The sequence below is a fragment of the Gopherus flavomarginatus genome, chromosome 5 (genome assembly GCF_025201925.1).
Source record: "Gopherus flavomarginatus isolate rGopFla2 chromosome 5, rGopFla2.mat.asm, whole genome shotgun sequence".
NCBI lineage: Eukaryota > Metazoa > Chordata > Testudines > Testudinidae > Gopherus > Gopherus flavomarginatus.
In genome coordinates this window covers 44,872,496-44,890,585 of record NC_066621.1, presented here as the reverse complement: position 1 = coordinate 44,890,585, position 18,090 = coordinate 44,872,496, and the positions used below count along the sequence as shown (strand labels likewise).

General features: G+C 38.7%; 1 protein-coding gene and 1 long non-coding RNA gene across 5 annotated transcripts in view; one reads left to right on the top strand and one right to left on the bottom strand.

Annotated features, from left to right (window-relative positions):
• Positions 1-18,090, top strand: part of LRP5 (LDL receptor related protein 5) — a 266,866-nt gene that overhangs the window by 118,308 nt on the left and 130,468 nt on the right. The gene's annotated exons all lie outside the window — the stretch shown is intronic.
• LOC127051113 (uncharacterized) overlaps positions 1,231-18,090 on the bottom strand; it is a 22,784-nt gene continuing 5,924 nt past the window's right edge. For both annotated transcript variants that reach the window (XR_007774393.1, XR_007774392.1), the window contains exon 3: positions 1,231-1,803. This is a non-coding gene — a long non-coding RNA (uncharacterized LOC127051113). The remainder of the gene's footprint in view (positions 1,804-18,090) is intronic.

The following is an 18,090-nucleotide window of genomic DNA, read 5'->3' as shown; positions in this document are numbered from 1 at the left end:
TGGTTCAGTTTTATGGATTATTTCTTTCCCAAGCTCTGCATCTTTTGTGATCCTGTGTGCCTTATGCCAACATCCACGTGCTTCTCTTTCCACTCTTATTAATTAACTCCTTGGTGGCAAGAAGCTGACTTTTTATTCCTTGCATGGATTCTTGGAGTAGATAAGGGTAGTACCAGGAACTGCGAACATGAAAGAATTAACCATGTCTCCGTTTTGTTGTTTGTTAGTTTCGGTAAAAATTTCAAAAGTGCCAAAGTCACTTAAGGTTGGAAGTCCCAGTCACTGTCAGTGGTACTTTTGGGATAAAAAGGATACTCTAAATCCTGAAAGAGTGTGTTTGCATGGGGAGTTATACTGCATAGCTATAGCCATGTAGTTGTACTGTATAGCTATGCTGGTAAGTTTTCCCGTGTAGACAAACCCACAGACTCCTAAACCACTTAAGCACCCCTAAAGATTTTACCCTTTGAGATTAGGAGAATATACGTACGTGAGAACTATGGGTTCTGCAGTTTTGTTGAGACAGTGTTGTCTGAGGGGAATGAGCCCAGGGAATTGATAGATCCTGAGTTCTAGTGGGGGCTCTGCCACTGACTTGCTTGTGACCCTGGGCAAACTACTTCAACTTTGTTTTTACCCTTCTGTAAAATGGGGATAATGCTGCTTCACCTACCTACTTTACAGAGGTCCAGTGAGGATTAACTCGTTAATGCCTGTTCAATACTTTGTCCATGTAAAGTGCTGTATGAATGCTTGCTATTTTTATCTTTAGAATGTCCATTTTCTCATGTTACCATTCTGGAATTGTGGGTGAGGCTGTAATGTCATAACAAAAGGGTAAGATAAGTTGTGATTAACTTACGTTAGGTTCTTTGTCACTACTTTCTGTTGAGAAAATGCTGTGTATGCTGCTCATGCCGATATTACTAAACAGTTTAAAAAAGGTAGATGCCTCTGTCCCAAATATCACAATTTGTTCCAGAAATGGGAGTAAAATAGAGAGCCACAAGATATGACATGTATTCAGTGAACTCTGATAACTTTTTGATTAATACTATGGTGCATCTATAACTGTTGCTATTCTGCTGAGTCCACAGGTGAAATGTTTATTATTCTCTTGTTTTTCCTTTCTGTATTGTGATGTACTTGTAGCTTGGTTTCTGCTTATATTTCCAGCTCTATACACTTACATTATTTGACAAATCAAAAAAATCGTAAGAAGATTCCAACTCTGTGATGGATGCCATTTATTAATAATAATAAATATAAAATATGGGGAGAGTTTGGAACTCTGACACTGAGCACAATAAGCTGTTCAGGAAAGTGTAGTTCAGGGGTCGGCAACCTTTCAGAAGCGTTGTGCCGAGTCTTCATTTTATTCACTCTGATTTAATGTTTCACGTGCCAGTAATACATTTTAATGGTTTTAGAAGGTCTCTTTCTATAAGTCTATCATATAGAACTAAACTATTGTTGTATGGAAAGTAAATAAGGTTTTTAAAACGTTTAAGAAGCTTCATTTAAAATTAAATTAAAATGCAGAGCCCCCTGGACTGGTGTCCAGGACACGGCAGTGTTAGTGCCACTGAAAATCAGCTTGCGTGCCGCATTTGGCGCGCATGCCATAGGTTGCCTACCCCTGGTGTAGTTGCTTAAAGTGTTGTTTGCTGCTTCGGTGTTGCCTCATTCCAGACATAAGAGAATAAAAGTCTGTTTTGCTTTGTTTGTGTATGGTGTTTTCTTTATTCATTGACAGCATGACAAGTGCTTCCTAGCACCCAGAGAACTGCTGTGTAGAAGAGTCTGCAATACAAGAACAGGTTTTGTTTTTATGTTTTTAAAAGGGAAAAAAGCCACATGTAAAAGTTAAAACAAAGCCCCAGTCACCTGAAACTTTTGCAAGGATATGATTTCCCCCTTGCCCCCTCCACATCACCCCAGGCCACCAAAGCGGAATTGTAAAAGCACAATGTGCAATGCTTGAAAAGTATTTGAAATCTGGTTTCCAGGTATGAGCAGTTTGATGTCCAAAAGGAACAATTTTAACCAAGTTATGAATAACTGAAAAAAGGATTTGGAGTGGAATGCCAACCGTAACTATAGCTGGGATTTGAACAGTTTATGGAATGTGGATTCTATTAGAAGCAAATGCTGTAATAAAAGAAGTTCAAAGAGGCTGACTTGAGTAAAAAGATGTATTAATTATTTAAGCACAGTAACTTACTATAGAGTAATATTTTGTCCTCAGTAGCCAACACAATTCTTTTATTGTATTAATATAAGCAGTTTTTTTAGATTTGGTGGGGGATGGGTAGGGTAGGGTTTTTTGTAAATATCTTTACATCACAAGACTGAAAAATTGGGTTAAATTTTCAGACAAGTTAAGTATGGAATTCTCACCTTAATTACATGAATTTTCTGAGCAGAAGGGACCATCATTGTCATCTAACTGGACCTTTTGCATAACACAGGCCATAGGATTACACCCAGTAATTTCTGCATCAAGCCTATAATGTCTGCTTGAGCTATACCATACCTTTTAGAAAAAGATCCAGTCTTGATGTAAAGATTCAGAATGCATGCATAATTGCATCTAATTAGCCTTTCACTCATACAGTAACTCAAACTGCATGCCTGTCTCAGGTCTACCTTATTAACTCTTCAAGTCCTTATTTAAGTTACTTTCTGACGTGAATGATTAAAGCCCTGAAAAGCAAGTTCTCCTTTCCCTTTTCTTAAGAGACATTTTATAAACATACATATTCTACACCTCTCTTCAGAGCAAAGCATAGTTTGGATCAATTACCACTACAATCCAAGAATGGCAAACAGGCTGTTGGAAAGTTAAACATGAGCAGTTTTGAAGTTGGAAAGGCAAACATGTCTCAGTTTTGAAGTTAGAAATGTTGGGTAATTTTCTGTTTGCAGCCTGATCCTTTCAGTGCTATGTTGAATCGTAGCAGTGCTGAATTTAATGCTTGTATTTAAAATGTCAAACTTATAATCTCCTTCTTTAGAAACAAAAGTGTTTTAATCTCTGAGTCACAAATTGATCGCTGAGGCTTCCTTTCAAGAAACTCTCCTCTCTTCTCCCTCACTCCTCAGAGGGTCCCTGGGTGAAACTCTTACTGGGTTGTTTTGTTGATTTAAAAGTAGTTTAAAATGTTAGGAAAAAGCCCAGCAGATACGTTCATGGCTTATGTTGTGTGTCTGATAGGGAGAGCCATTTGTCCCTCTTACTCTGTATTGCAAACAGTTCTGAGAAGTGGTATAAATCACAAGGCATCTGAATACAGTGAGGCATCTTTTAGAATGGATTCTTTCTCCTTATCCTTGCAGGCTTCCTTCTCCTGAATTGCTTTCTCTGCTGTGGTGCATGACAAGCAAGAGTTGCATGTCCACTTTTACTACCACTCTGGCACTCCAGTTTGCTGTTGTCTTATCATAATGACTCCTGTTGCCATCCTTCCTTGTAGTGTGGTCCTTCCTTCCTCCATGTGACGTAGGCAGAACGTTGAACGTTTCTTTTGTGGCTTGTTCACATGACTCAGTTTAATGACGTTCAAATGTGATTGTGAAGAGAGTAGATCGTGGCATAGAGTGTTCAGCATTGTCGGCTAATTGTGATTAAACCCTGGTCCCAGTAGGGTCCCACACTCAAATGCCACAGCCACATCCCCATCTCCTTCCAAGATTGGGTTCCTTTTTATAAACAGTGTTCAGCTGCCTATATCAGTTCTGGAAAATGCATCTTTTCTTTTTTACAGTCTTTAGTGTTGTTGGCATACAAATATTGCTGCTGGCTTTTTACGTAAACTTTAGAATTTTCATCTTTTCCATAAAAGTGGGAATAGCCCGTTTTCCTCATAAATGGTCATTTTAACGTCTTCATTTCTGTTCTTCCCCAAAGTGGCCCTCTTCTTTCACAAACTTGTTTTGCTATTTCAAAGGATCCCATTCTCATTGCAAGATAATTTCTAAAATCTTCTGATAACTGAAGCTACAATTGGCTTATATTCTAACTAAAATTACTTTTAATGAATAAAAAATCCAAAGCTGTAATAACAAAATAGATCAAGTACAGAGTGAACGGCCTTTTGATGAGCTGCTACCCAATTTGCTTGTTTAGCTCAGTCTGTATTCTGGCTGTAACTAACTTGTAAATTAAAGGGGTAGTAACTAGAAAACAGCCCAGTTCCTCAGCTGGCATAACTTAACATGGCTGTATTGACTTCAGTGGAGCAAAACTAGGTGAGAACTAGCTCAGAGTCAAAATAGCTTCTTGACATTACAACACAAGTTTAAAATATTATTTTCACTTTCAATAAGTTGATGCATTGTATTTTGTTTAACAATACTTTAGCAAATTATTTTGTTAAAGTATTTCTGTGAAAATTCATATTAACCATATGACTTTATTGCAATCGTTGCTCAGTTTAACTGTTACATATATCATTAGTTTTTGATCTGTTTTATTAAATTAATGTAAACATAAGATTCATTCCTTTCTTCTTGTGTCTAGATATTTCAGGAGGGGGGAGTTTCAGGTTTCTTCAAAGATGAGAGTTTTTTTTGTTATCCTACAGGATGTACGTATCTGGCACTCTCATATTAGGCAATTGTGTTGCCACTCCTTTTTATCTATCCATCTATGACTAGGAGATTTTTTGCATTTCTAGAGCCTGTTTTGTCATGAATATTGTTTTTATAATGAGTTCTTTCTGAGTTTTTGTTACACCAACTAATCCAGAGTCATTGCCAGGTAAAAGTCAATACTTGGTTAAATGTGGCATTGTAGTATTTCATTTAGTATTGTGCAAAATTTCCCCAAAGGAAGAATTCTGTGTATTTATCTGGGCATTCTAAGCTTTGACCTGAACAAACTGTAGGATGTCCAGTGTATACTATTTATTCTCCTTCTTTGCATGGAAAACCTTCAGAATTCTTACCCTGTTTATGGTGACTGAAGGCAGAAGCAGATCGGTTGCTAAAGGCAGGGTGAGAGTGGCTATATTGTTGAAGGCCCTATAGGTTTGGTTTTGTCCTAGCAGCTGTAAGCAGGTTCAACTTCGTAACCATTTTCTAGTGTGTTATATTACGTCTAATTTAACATAGCCTCCATGCTTGTTATCTCAAGCAGAGCAGTGAGTTATATAAAATAGTTATATAGCAGTGTGTTATATAAAATAGAACTAAAGTGAGTCCTTGGCGGGAGAAAAAGCTAAGGACACATCACATCAGCACACTTCACCAGCCACTGGCTTTTAGTGCTAATTCCAGGCCCTAGTCTTTATATTTAAGGCTCTGAGCTTGGGACCCAATTTAATCAAAAACTATGTCTTCATTCATGACTTTCCAAGACAGCTGTGCTCCTTCGGGACAACATGCCTGACATTGCCCGGGGGAAGCTCTCAGGAGCCAGGGGGCTTGATTACATAATGACCTCTCAGAGGAGATACATTTGGTTACACTGACTGACTGGCTAAAAATCATTCACACATCTCGTATGTGCTAAAACACCCCTTTATCTCCCATTATGCACCCACTTCTTTGTTCTGCCTTGTATTTCGTAAGCTCTTTGGGCTGCAGGGTCTGTCATTTGACTGTGTACAGTGCCTAGAACATTGAAGTCCAACACGATTGAAGCCTCTGGCCGCTGCTACAATACAAATTTAAGTAAGACTGAGACTATCTTCAGAGAATGCAGAAGGCTGCAAAAACACTTTTGTGGTAACCAAAGACAAGGAATTACAACAGCACAAACAAGAAGAAAATAAGTGCCCCGTAAAATAACTGTAAGGAAAAGCTACTGAACCGAGAAAGGTGAACAGCAAAAGCCTGCTATGGACAGCTTTACTTTATTATTGAACATAGACAATATACTTGACAAGAATAAAGACCGTTTCTGGCTCAGAGTTTGCACGCCAAAAGACTCTATGTGAATCTTAGCTCAGGTGTGGGAGAAGTGCCATAGACTTCATGTAGTCCTCTAGGGACTTGTCTATAGCTGTATAAAACCCAAAGATAGATAAATAATGATGCTGTGGTTATTGATGAGATAGTCCACCCATTCTAAATCTCTAATTTTAGGAGCTTATAACTTAAAAACAACCAAAAAAACCCTTTCGAGTTTAAACTTTTCATATTTAGTCTTAGCTTAGAGGTTAGTTTTTCTGGGTAAAGTTGAATAAAATATTTCCAACATTTTTGGGGGTTGGAGGAGCCTACTTGCACATGAAGATGATCATTTTTAACTTGAAGGTGATGTCCTAACCCCACTGAAGTCAATGGCAAGACTCTCCGGCTCAGAGAAGCCAGGATTTTTGCCCAAGAGTTTTTTGGATACTTTCTGCTGCCCTTGGATTACTCACAAGTGGCTTGTTTGTAAAATTCCTTGCTTGGCCCTGTATGTAACCTGAAATGAGGGAGAGTCTGCTTTACTGTGCTTGGGGGAAGTCATTGGTTTATAAATTAGTTATGAATGTTTGAAAATCGTGTACTGAGAGCACAGTAAACGCTTAAGTTTCGTGTTATGAATGTTTGTATAGTGCAGATATTTGTGTGAAGGCCTCATGGCTGCCAGTCATTCTAGCTAACTTCACAATCAAGAATAAGGCTGAGGTGAGAGACTGAGGCTTGAATTCTCAGTTACGCTGAGCTCCGTCAACATGAGGCAGTTCTACTAGTATAAAGTAGGGTATGAATTTAAGCATTATTATTATACACCTCTACCTCGATATAACGCTGTCCTTGGGAGCCAAAAAATCTTACCGCGTTATAGGTGAAACTGTGTTATATTGAACTTGCTTTGATCCACTAGAGTGCGCAGCCCCTCCCCCTCCACTCCCCGGAGCACTGCTTTACCGTGTTTTATCCAAATTTGTGTTATATTGGGTGGCATTATATTGAGGAAGCAGTGTACTTGTATAACTTCCTGATGTGGACACTCTTATTGGGGAACGAGAGGGCCTTTTTTCCAGTTTAGCTTATGCTTTTGAAGAGCTTTAAGCTAGGCTGAAAAGAGACACACTTATTTGAAAGTAGGTGTCCATGTGGGATGTTATACTGTACTATAGTTATGCTGGTATAACAATAATAATATCCTAATAAAATTATGCTAGTATAACTGGAAAAATCTGCCATGTTGACAAGTCTAAGACCCCATTTTCATTGTAAAGTGGGTGCAAATTATGTTTACACTCACTTTAATGTACAGCCACTTTATGGACATTTTACGTTACCAGAGGAATGTAAAAATGCTTAAGAGCGTGTCTGCACTACGGTGGCACAGCTACAGTGGAAGAGGTTTTTCTGTCAATGTAGGTAATTCACCTCTCTGAAAAGTGGTGGTTAGGTTAACTGAAGAATCCTTTTGTTGATCTAGCTGTGTCTGCACTAGGGGTTAGGTGAACCAAACTATGGTGCTCAGGACATGACATTTTTCAGCCCCGAGTGATGTAGTTAGGCCAACCTAAGTTTTAGCTGTAGACCAGTATATATGAGAATTTTTGAGACCTTTTTCATACCACCTCTAAAGTGGACTTGTATAATTAAGGAGGTGAGGATTGTTCAGAATGTTTTCCCTGCAACAGCTGCTGGTCTTTTCCAATGCATCTCATGCACATCAATCTATAATACTAAGCCGATGATGTAATAAACTCCGATGGTAAAGAAGGTGTAAAATATACCAAGATGTTTATACATTATGGAGGTTGTAACTTTAGGGTCAGTGCCTAGCTCCTTGATAAGGAATGCTGTACATGTCTGGTTTGAATATGCCTAATCTGATTTAGGTTTGTGAATTAAGTAGGATGTAGCCTGTTCAATGCATAGATGGGAGCTGCTGTTTCTCCCATCAGCCCCAATGAAAAATGGAGTATGTGCTGTATGAGTGTCTTATGAACCAGAGTAGAGTTTTATATACTGCCAACAAGAAAGCTGGTTCCCTAGTAATGCAGTGGATAAAAGTCCTGCTATTGAGTGCAGATCTCCTAAATGTATTTTTGTGTGGATGATACTGGAATACGTTATTTAAAAATAAGGATAAACTTTCATTGGATGTTTACTAATTCAGCTAGCTCCCTACAGCCTGCACTGCCCATATCCAGCTTTAATTCATACATGTCTGAGTGTATTTATGCTTTTGATAAGATGGTCCAGTGGTTTGAGTGCTAGTCTGGGAGTTGGGGAAACCGGGTTGAATTCCCTGCTCCACCACAAACTGCCTGTGTGACCTTGGGCAAGTCACTGAGGGTATGTCTACACTGCAAAGAAAAAACATATGGCTCTGACTCTCAGAGCCTGGGTCAATTGACTTGTGCTGGTGGGGCTCAGGCTGCAGGGCTAAAAATAGCAGTGTAGCTGCTCCTGCTTGGGCTAGAGCCCAGGCACTGAAACTTGGTGGGAGGGAAGGGTCTCTGAGTCCACTTGAGAATGCCTACACTGTTATTTTGAGTCCTGCAGCCAAGACCTGTGAGCTCAAGTCAACTGACTCAAGCTCTGAGATTCGGTGCTCCAGGGTTTTCTGGATTTCTTTTTGTTTGTTTTTTTGTAATGTAGACATATTCTCTGTCTCTCTGTACTTCAGAAATGGGGATAATAGCACTTTCCTACCTCACAGAAGTGTTGTGAGGACTAATATATTAAAAATCACAAGATGCTCAAGCATGAGGGCCATGTAAGTAGCATAGAGAGAGAGGTTTTCATTATTGCACATTATAGCCTTTGGTCAAGATTTTCAAAAGTGAGTAGAGATTTTGGGTGCCAACCTGGGGCACTTTAAAGTTGTCCAATTTTCAGAATTGGGTGCTCAGCACTTTCTGAAAATGAAACTTCTGTAAGGTGTTTCAGACTAGATACCCAAAATCACTAGTCACATTAGAGAATCTCTCCCCACCCCCACCCCCACCCCCACCCCCGATGTCTCAGATTGGAGGCAGTCTTCTTTTGAGTTGCCAGGGGCATGCAGTCTTGTACTGATGCAAAGAGCAGCTCTTTGTGTCTGAGTGTGGGAAGGGGTCCTCATTTTCTCAAATCAAGGGCAGCTTTATTAGTGTGGGGTTGGAGGGAGTTGATCTTTGAGAGGGAGTCACAAATGAGATACAAGTTTCTTTGCAGGATGGAGGGGGAGGGCAATGGTGCCTCAAATTGAGAGAATTGCTCTTTGTAGCAGGTATCTGTCAGATTAGAGAGGAGGACAGCTGCTTTTTGGGTAAATGAGTTTGCTTTCCTTTTTCCTATCCTGACCCTGCCATCTGAGCAGCTGAGGAGAGCTGGGCACCATTACTCAGTTGTCCCCTACAAATATCTCTGCCGAGCCTGGTGGCTCATGCCTCTTCGCTTAACTCTTTTAATCTGCAACTTCCAGTGTAGTTTTGTTATTTAAAATCTCAGTGTCTCCCTTGTATGTATGTCAATGTATATTTTATATAATACATGCACACAGAGTTTTGGGACTTAGTATTAGTAAGCCATTTAGTTAAATAACTGGACAGCTAACCTGGAATAGTCCATGGAAAACAAACAAAAAACCTTTTAAAGACATTTCCCCGTGCAATTAAACTTCTGTCACAGTTATTGAAGAGCTCCAGCTTGCTAATACATCTCTCTCTCTGAATAGTAAGCAGAAATGCATATAGCTTAGTTCCATGTACGGGCCAGTCAACACTTTTAAGTACATCAGCTGCTCATTTACAAATGAACAGTAAGTACCCTTTGTGAAAGGGAAGGATTTGGGGGGTCATTTGTCATTTTGGACAATGACTGTAAATCAGCTCTTAAGTATCTGACAGTCCAATGCTGGCATTGTTTCTGGTATTTATGGACCATAAACAACTGCCAGGAGCCTTCCAGCAGCTTCTTACATGCTGGGAGAAAGTCCATAGTTGGTTTTGGCCTGTATTTGTTTGTAGCTATTTGTTTATTTTCTTGAAGGTGCTAGTAATGCTGATGTAGTAGTAATTCTCCTGTTACCCAGTCTCAGCCCTCTCTCCCCATACTCTTCGCAGAGTACCCACTCTTTTCCTGACCACTGCACCCATGTCCAGACACCTGCCTCTCCCTATTGATCAGGTGTAGCACAGGAAGTTCCATTCATTTTAAGGGTTGTACTCTTCCCCTGGATCTGCATGTATGGCTCATTAAATCCAGTTTGGGAAACAGCAATATGTGTTTATTTCTATTAGCCTTTTGGGTAATTCATCATAGTTTTTTCCTTTCCTATGCCTGCTCTTGATGAGAACAGGAGGAATCTCACTTCTTCTAGACACCTCTTCCCTCTCTCTGTTGCAGGGGCCATCCTTTGCGTACCCAATGAATTTCTGACATTCAGTTCCTTAGTTATTCTGAGCAGGGGAGTTCTTCCAAGAGTGATGCTGATGCAGTTTCATATACTCTCCACAGGAGCAATTTATGTAGTGAATGCCTGTTTATGCCGACTCTCGCTGTTCTCACATACTATTCTCATAATCTGACATGCATGATTTTCATCAGCCTGGGATTGAGACTGAGGTTTACCCTCTCATCTGGGTATTCTGGGGCACCTTGCTGATGGGGAGATGTTCGTACCAGGGTTCGAACTCCATTGTATTCTGATTCTTAACAGTTTAGTATGATAACTGTGGGTTTAGAATGCTGTTTGCATGTTCAGAACTAGTTAATACAGCTTAAACTGCTGTAATGTAGTCAATAGAATTACATTTCTGACAAGGCAGAAGCAATTTTAAAGATAAAACCCAATGGAGCAAATGGTAGGAGCTTGCTCAAGGAAAACTGCATGCTAATCTTATTTCCAGAGACCTGTAGAATAACTAGCCTTTCATGAAGCATAATAAATCACATGTCCCATAGCACCTAAATAATGTCTCTTACTTATACCAGGAATGAGAATGTTCTCTTTAATTTTGTGATGCTAGCACTTCAAGGTCAGAACAATGGGAACATCATAGATCCTCCATCTTGGGGCATCCCGAGAGTGCTGCAATGTACTATACGTTTGATTCTCTTCTGCCTTTACCTCGTTTCATCAGCATTTAATGAATGAGGTTTTTCTTTTTTCTGTTCATTCACTTGTAAATTACCTTTCATGTTTAGTCTTGCCACCTCTTTTTTGCAGACTAGGAAATGGTGTTTTTATTTTTTAAAGTCTGCTTTTTGTTGATAGGTACTAAAGTACTGCAAATTGCAGATAATTTTAGTTTTATGAGAGCTAATCTTCAGTGCTGGAGAGTGTACTACATTGAAAAAACACTTTCAGAAACAGCTGCTTTTAAAAGTAAACTTAAAATTTGAGAGAACAAAGTCAGTAGAAAATGTACTGTAGGGAAAATACCCACAGAGGGATAGTCTAGGTGACCTAATAGGTCCTTTTTGTCTCCAATTTTGATGACTTTATGCAAGTAGAATATGAAATGATCCTGTAGTTTTCCAGTATGGCCTTTTGTGTACAAGACCTAAGCCTGTTTCTTTCTTTGTGGCAAATTTATTTAACAGTGTCAAAGCAGCTACAGAAATATTGAGACACTGCTTTTATTTTTTAACCCTAATTTACAGTTGTTTAAAACTTTCTCTATAACGTTTCCCTCTTGGATTGACATTTTTAATGGTGTTTGCTCCAAAGTGAATTTTCTGTGGACACGTAATACTTGGAATGTAATAATGATAACACTTTAAAATTTATCTTCAAAGGACTGTATAAATATTAACCACAAAGGGCTCATATGAGGGACGGAAGTATTCTTCCCATTTTATAGAGAAGGAAATTAAGGTGCAGAGAAATTGTGACTTGTCCAAGGCCACACAGTGAGTCAGTGACAGCTGGGATTAGCACTCAGGAGTACTCGGTTCCAGTAAATCCATTCCAGTAAGACAGTAAATCTGCCCCCAGTGCCTGGGTGTTCTGATCTGAGGGAATTAAGAATGTATCCTCTGTATATCTTCCCTGTGACTATTTTTGTCCTCCTCCACTCAAAGACTTTTTCCTTTAATACAGTACTGTTATCGATTTACATGCTGATGGGTTTGACTACCAAACTTCTGTTGATCACCAGTTGGTTAATGATAGGAGATGGTCAGGCCAATTTTAATACACTGTTTACTTATTCTGAGTCAATAGAATGGGGAAATTTCATCTCTGTGCAGAGCTTGAAGGTGATCTTTAGATTTTGCTGTATCCTTGACAAGAAGCATACCCCATTTCTGGTGCCCAAGTTTCTCTGGAGATTTCTTGCCGTGATTTGTTCAGGACTGGCATTAAGATTCTTTAAGAAGGGATATTATTTCCTGGCTAGTGAAAACTTGTAGATGGGACTCTTGAGTTATTTACCCAGATGTGTCGCCTCAAGTATATCACTTAATCTCTTGGAGTCAGTTTCCACATCTGTAAAGTGAAGGGGTAATATTGACCAGCCAAACTCAGAGGGCGTTGAAATTTACTTGTTAAGTGCTGTAAGATCTTTGGATGAAAGGTGCTGTAGAAGTGCAAAGTATTATAGCTCTTGGTTATGATTAATTACGTGTTAATGGTTGTAGCCATGAAAATTGTGCTAATCACTATGTCTGGTTTCTACCAATGATACTACATTGATTGGTATATTAATGCTAGTTTGTGTGAGTTTTTTAATGAATATTCTCAAGACCTCCAATTAATGATGGGGCAGTCTTCTGGTTTTTGCCTCCGTCCATTACTAAAAATGGAAGAAAAGTTGTATCCCATTTATTGTATTAAATGATTTTAAAGATCATAGCAATAGGGTAATCCTGCCTCCTGAAGTGTAATAGCTTTCCCTTGGTATGAGGGAAGCAGCTTTCTGTCATCTGAGTAAGTTATTCCATGTTGGTAACTTCATCAGATGTAATGTTTGTTGGATACCTTGTTTGTTTTTCTAGTGAGTATGTGCCATAACTGTTTCTGAAATGGAATTTGCAGGTTCAGGGAAAATAGCTACCCTAGATGTTTGTTAATGCAGTAGTAAAAGTAACAGTGGACAAGGTTATTCATGTGTAACATGCAAACGGAGCAGTTAATGAGCCATGTTTGTGCTCTGTATGTCCTTCTCTTGTCATAAGTGTTAATTTTCCCAGAGCCTGTGATTTAGCCTTGTCTAGTCCAAATGAGGGCACTTAGGACTCACTTTTTGTTAATTTTTGTGCACTACTTTTCCCCCGCAGCTCTCATCCTCAGTCAGATAAACCAGGCAAGTATATCTCTTGTCTTCTGTGCTCTTATTGCTCCACCAGTTGGCTAAGAGGAAGTTCTCCTGCAGTGAGTATCCGCAACCCAAATTAGCCACCTTCATTTAGTGAATCAGTGTTCTGTTCACCCAGAGATTGAAGATAAATCAAATCTTCTCTACAGGGATATGTAGAGCTGCTGGTAAACACCATGGCAGACTTTCTCTTACGTTTTAAAAAAAAAATCCTTTTATGTGGACCCCAGCTATTAGCACAGCTTGTTTGTTTCTCAAATATTTTTCAATTAGGTGGAAAAGTCTAAGAGCAACAATACTGGGGCCCTACACATAGATCACAACACCAAAATAAAACCTCCTGTCATCATCCCTGTCTTACTTCTCTCTTTCTGCAGTTGGGCTGTTAAGAGCAGCTAATACTGAACTTCATTGTGCTGAATGTTGTCATTGTTTTGAATATAAGCAAGATTATTAAATAGCATGGCGACTTTTGTTTCACATTTCCCATGATCTACACAGAATAACAAAAGTTTGTTCTCTCCTGCATCATGCTTTGAAACTTTGCCAGGTAATTCATTGTGTTACTGGAACTAACAAGATCCTTTGCTCATCTGTGTGTGGTTTCTTGAAGTGTGATTGGTTTATCTGTAGTGACGGAGTGTCTGTACTTGGATGGCTAGTAAAAGATTTGCTGACAACCTAAGTATTTGTAGTGAACTATTTTTAAAATGTCACTTTCTTGTGTGTCAATGCAGAACTAAGGTTTTTCCTGTTTACATGTACTCTGTTTTGCCTAGCAAAGTCATGGTTGTAAAATAAGTTCCTAGTGACTAGATTAGAGGAGAAGGGAGAAGAATATTTTAGGGGAAAAGAGACCCACAACGGAGCATTGTTCTATCCTGAGTAGCAGACAGACAAATGGGAAAGGAATAGCATGGTGTTTTCTGGCACGGATTAGCAAAAGCAACCGCTGCAGTCTACATTTGTTTAGGTTGGGTGAATAAATTGGAGCATTTGTTACTGTATTATAGATGTCTTGTCACTTGTCAAATGTGAAGTGGGCCAAGGGGAGAATAAAAAAGGCTCTTGTTGAGCTGGTGAGATGGGCTACTTCGCTGCTGTCGGCTCTGATTGGAATTAATTTTGTAGATAGAATGCAGCTGCCATTTTCAGCATTGAAGCATGATTTTTTTAATAATAACAGAAGCACAAAACAAAAAAACCAAAGCAAACGCTATACTTAGGATGGGTGTTAAATTTTAAAATTAATGGATTAAAGGAGTGGGGGAAGTAGAACTCCATCCACAAAACAAAAAAGATCCCTCTGGTGTGTTTCTACATGGCTTCTTGTTAACTGCAAGAGAGAATATAGTGTTTGGGGAACAAGAACAAATGACCAGAGCTATGTGTTGGGTTTTTTAATTCCAGTTTAGTTAGCATTTGTTTCTTTATGCAAACCATTAAAATTCATGGGATTGTATGGATGTTAGATTTACTCAAAAGTTGCACAGAAGTTTCTGCAGAAAGCCTCAGGGAGCAGGAAGCAAAAGAAAGACTCAAGAATAATAAACAGCTTAAAGTTATACCAGTTGGAAAAATAAAACAGAAATTTGAACTTAGGGCATTACAAATTCCTTCAAAGTGAAAATTTCAAAGGGATCCCAGTTTTTCTAACGTAAAAAAGTTATCCTACATGATTTTGCATTGTAAAATGTTTATACCAAATGTGTGTGGCGGTATGCATACATTCCTTCCTTTTTTCCCTGTGGGTTCTGCTTGATAGAGATCTTTTTATTTAGCATTATACCATGGTTTCACTTGCTGTGTTCGACTTTAAGCCTGTATTTCAGCCTTATATTTGAGTAGTTTGCATTTTTGTATGTGAAAGCTTTTGTTTGTGTGATGCTGAACACATTCATGTTACAGTGGCTGGTAATCCTATTAAGGGTTTCTTTCTTGTATGGTTATGAAAATGATTAATTTGATGGTGGTTTTAAAGATTCATTTGATTAAATGCCGTAACATTTGAATGTATTTAGACTGTTTCTAGTAGTGTAGACAGGTTCTAGAATGCCTAGTAATACACATTCTGCAGTAGATGTGTTATACTATAAAATTTATTTAGTGTTTTGTATTTTCAAAGCACTCTTCAGACATTAATATTGAAAGTGCCTCTGTAAAAGGGATAGGCTCCCATTTTACCAATAAGACTTCTGAGGAAAAGAAATGGTGTAGTTTGTCCCAGGTCACAGAGGTAACCAGGGTCAGGACTAAGATTAGTCTGCTACTCCTAATCCTGTGCTTCAAGCACTAGGCTACGCCTCTCTCCCGCCTGTTCTTTCTAGCAGAAATTATTATTAAAACAAAATACATGCATAATAGCAATTACTAAGCTTTTCACAGAGGATGTTTAGTGTATGCACAGATTTTGTAACTATCTTAGTAGTGAATGCCTGGCCAAGAACGATTATTCTTTACCAGCTTTCAGTCAGTGTAGATAACTTATTGAGAAACTTCAGTGGCACATGCTGCACTGCCTTCATCCACATGCCTCTGTTGTCTAAGGATCAAGATACAGGGCTGTCAAGAGGATGGTTACAGAGCAATGTATCTTCATTAAGAACAGATGTAGCATAGCAGCATGGATTGTCAAACAGCCAACATATATAGGCCTAGCAGTTCACTTCAGTAATGCCACCTAGTTCTCATTACCCTAAGGCTGAGAAAATTAAAGTGCATCAGAATTCCAGCATGTACTAGCATCAGCCACTGTTGTGCTTTGCCTGTACTGCATCAGATCATGGGGGTTTCTTTGTGTCAACAGAGAAAATAGTCCAGTGCTAAAGGAAATAGGAACTACACAAAAATGAGGTTAGTTAAACAGAAATTAAAGGGTACAGTGCCAAAAGCGAAATCTCTGCAAGTTGCATGGAAACTTTTTAAAGACACCATAATAGAGGCTCAACTTAAATGTAAACTCCAAATTAAAAAAAAAAAAGAACCACCCTGGCTAAACAGCAAAGTAGAAGAAGTAGTGAGAGGCAAAAAGGCATCCTTTAACAAATGGAAATAAAATCCTAATGAGGAAAATAGAAAGGAGCATAAACTCTGGCAAATGAAGTGTAAAAATATAATTAGAAAGTCCAAAAAAGAATTTGAAGAACAGCTAGCCAAAGACTCAAAAAGTAATAGCATTTTTTTTTTTTTTTTTTACGTACATCAGAAGCAGGAAGCCTGCTAAACAGCCAGGGGGGCCACTGGATGATTGAGATGCTAAAGGAGCACTCAAGGACGATAAGACCATTGCGGAGAAACTAAATGAATTCTTTGCATCGGTCTTCACGGCTAAGGATGGGAGGGAGATTCCCAAACCTGAGCCATTCTTTTTAGATTAACCTAACCTGGGACAGTTCCTCAGATCTGTATCATTAGAGGAGATGTTGGAACAAATTTGATAAATTAAACAGCAATAAGTCACCAGGACCAGATGGTATTCACCCAAGAGTTCTGAAGGAACTCAAATATGAAATTGTAGAACTACTAACTGTAGTCTGTAACCTATCATTTAAATCAGCTTCTGTAACAAATGACTGGAGAATAGCTAATATGACACCAATTTTTTAGAAGTGCTGCAGAGGTGATCCTGGCAATTACAGGCCTGTAAGCCTGACTTCAGTACTGGGCAAACTGGTTGAAACTATAATAAAGAATAATATTGTCAGACATATAGATGAACATAATTTGTTGAGGAAGAGTCAACATGGTGAGGCATGATTTCCCTTTATTAAAACCAATCTACTAGAATTCTTTGAGGGGGTCAACAAGCATGTGTACCAAGGGGATCCAGTGAATATAGTGTATTTAAATTTTCAGGAAGCCTTTGACTAGATCTCTCACTAAAGGCTCTTATGCAAAGTAAGCTGCCATGGGTTAAGAGGGAAGGTGCTCTCATAAATTGGTAACTGGTTAAAAGACAGGAAACAAAGGGTAGGAATAAATGGTCAGTTTTCAGAATGGAGAGAGGTAAATATTCAACATATTCATAAATGATCTGGAAAAAGGGGTAAACAATAAGGTGGCAAAATTTGCAGATTATACAAAATTACTAAAGATAGTTAAGACCTAGGCATACTGCGAAGAGCTACAAAAGGATCTCTCAAAACTGGGTGACCGGTCAACAAAATGGCAGATGAAATTTAATGTTGATAAATGCAAAGTAATGCACATTGGAAAGCATAACCCTAACTATACATATAAAATGATGGGGTCTAATTTAGCTGTTACCACTCAAGACAGAGATCTTGGAGTCATTGTCGATAGTTCTCTGAAAACATCCACTCAGTGTGCAGCAGCAGTCAGAAAAGTGAACAGAATGCTGGGAATAATTAAGAAATGGATAGATAATAGGACAGAAAATATGTTGCCTCTATATAAATCCATGGTACACCCACATCTTGAATACTGTGTGCCGATATGGTTGCCCAATCTCAAAAAAGATATAATGGAATTGGAAAAGGTTCAGAAAAGGCAACAAAAATGATTATGGGTATGGAACAATTTCCATATTAGAAGAGATTAATAAGACTGGGACTTCTCAGCTTAGAAAAGAGATGACTAACGAGAGATATGATTGAGGTCTATAAAATCATGACTGGCATAGAGAAAATAGATAAGGAAGTATTGTTTACTACTTCTCATAACACAAGAACTAGGGGTCAACAAATGAAATTAATAGGCAGTACTTTTAAAACAAATAAAAGGAAGTATTTTTTTCACATAATGCCCAGTCAACCTGTGGAACTCCTTGCCAGAGGATGTTGTGAAGGCCAAGACTATAACAGGGTTCAAAAAAGAGCTAGATAAATTCATGGAGGATAGGTCCATCAATGACTATTAGTCAGGA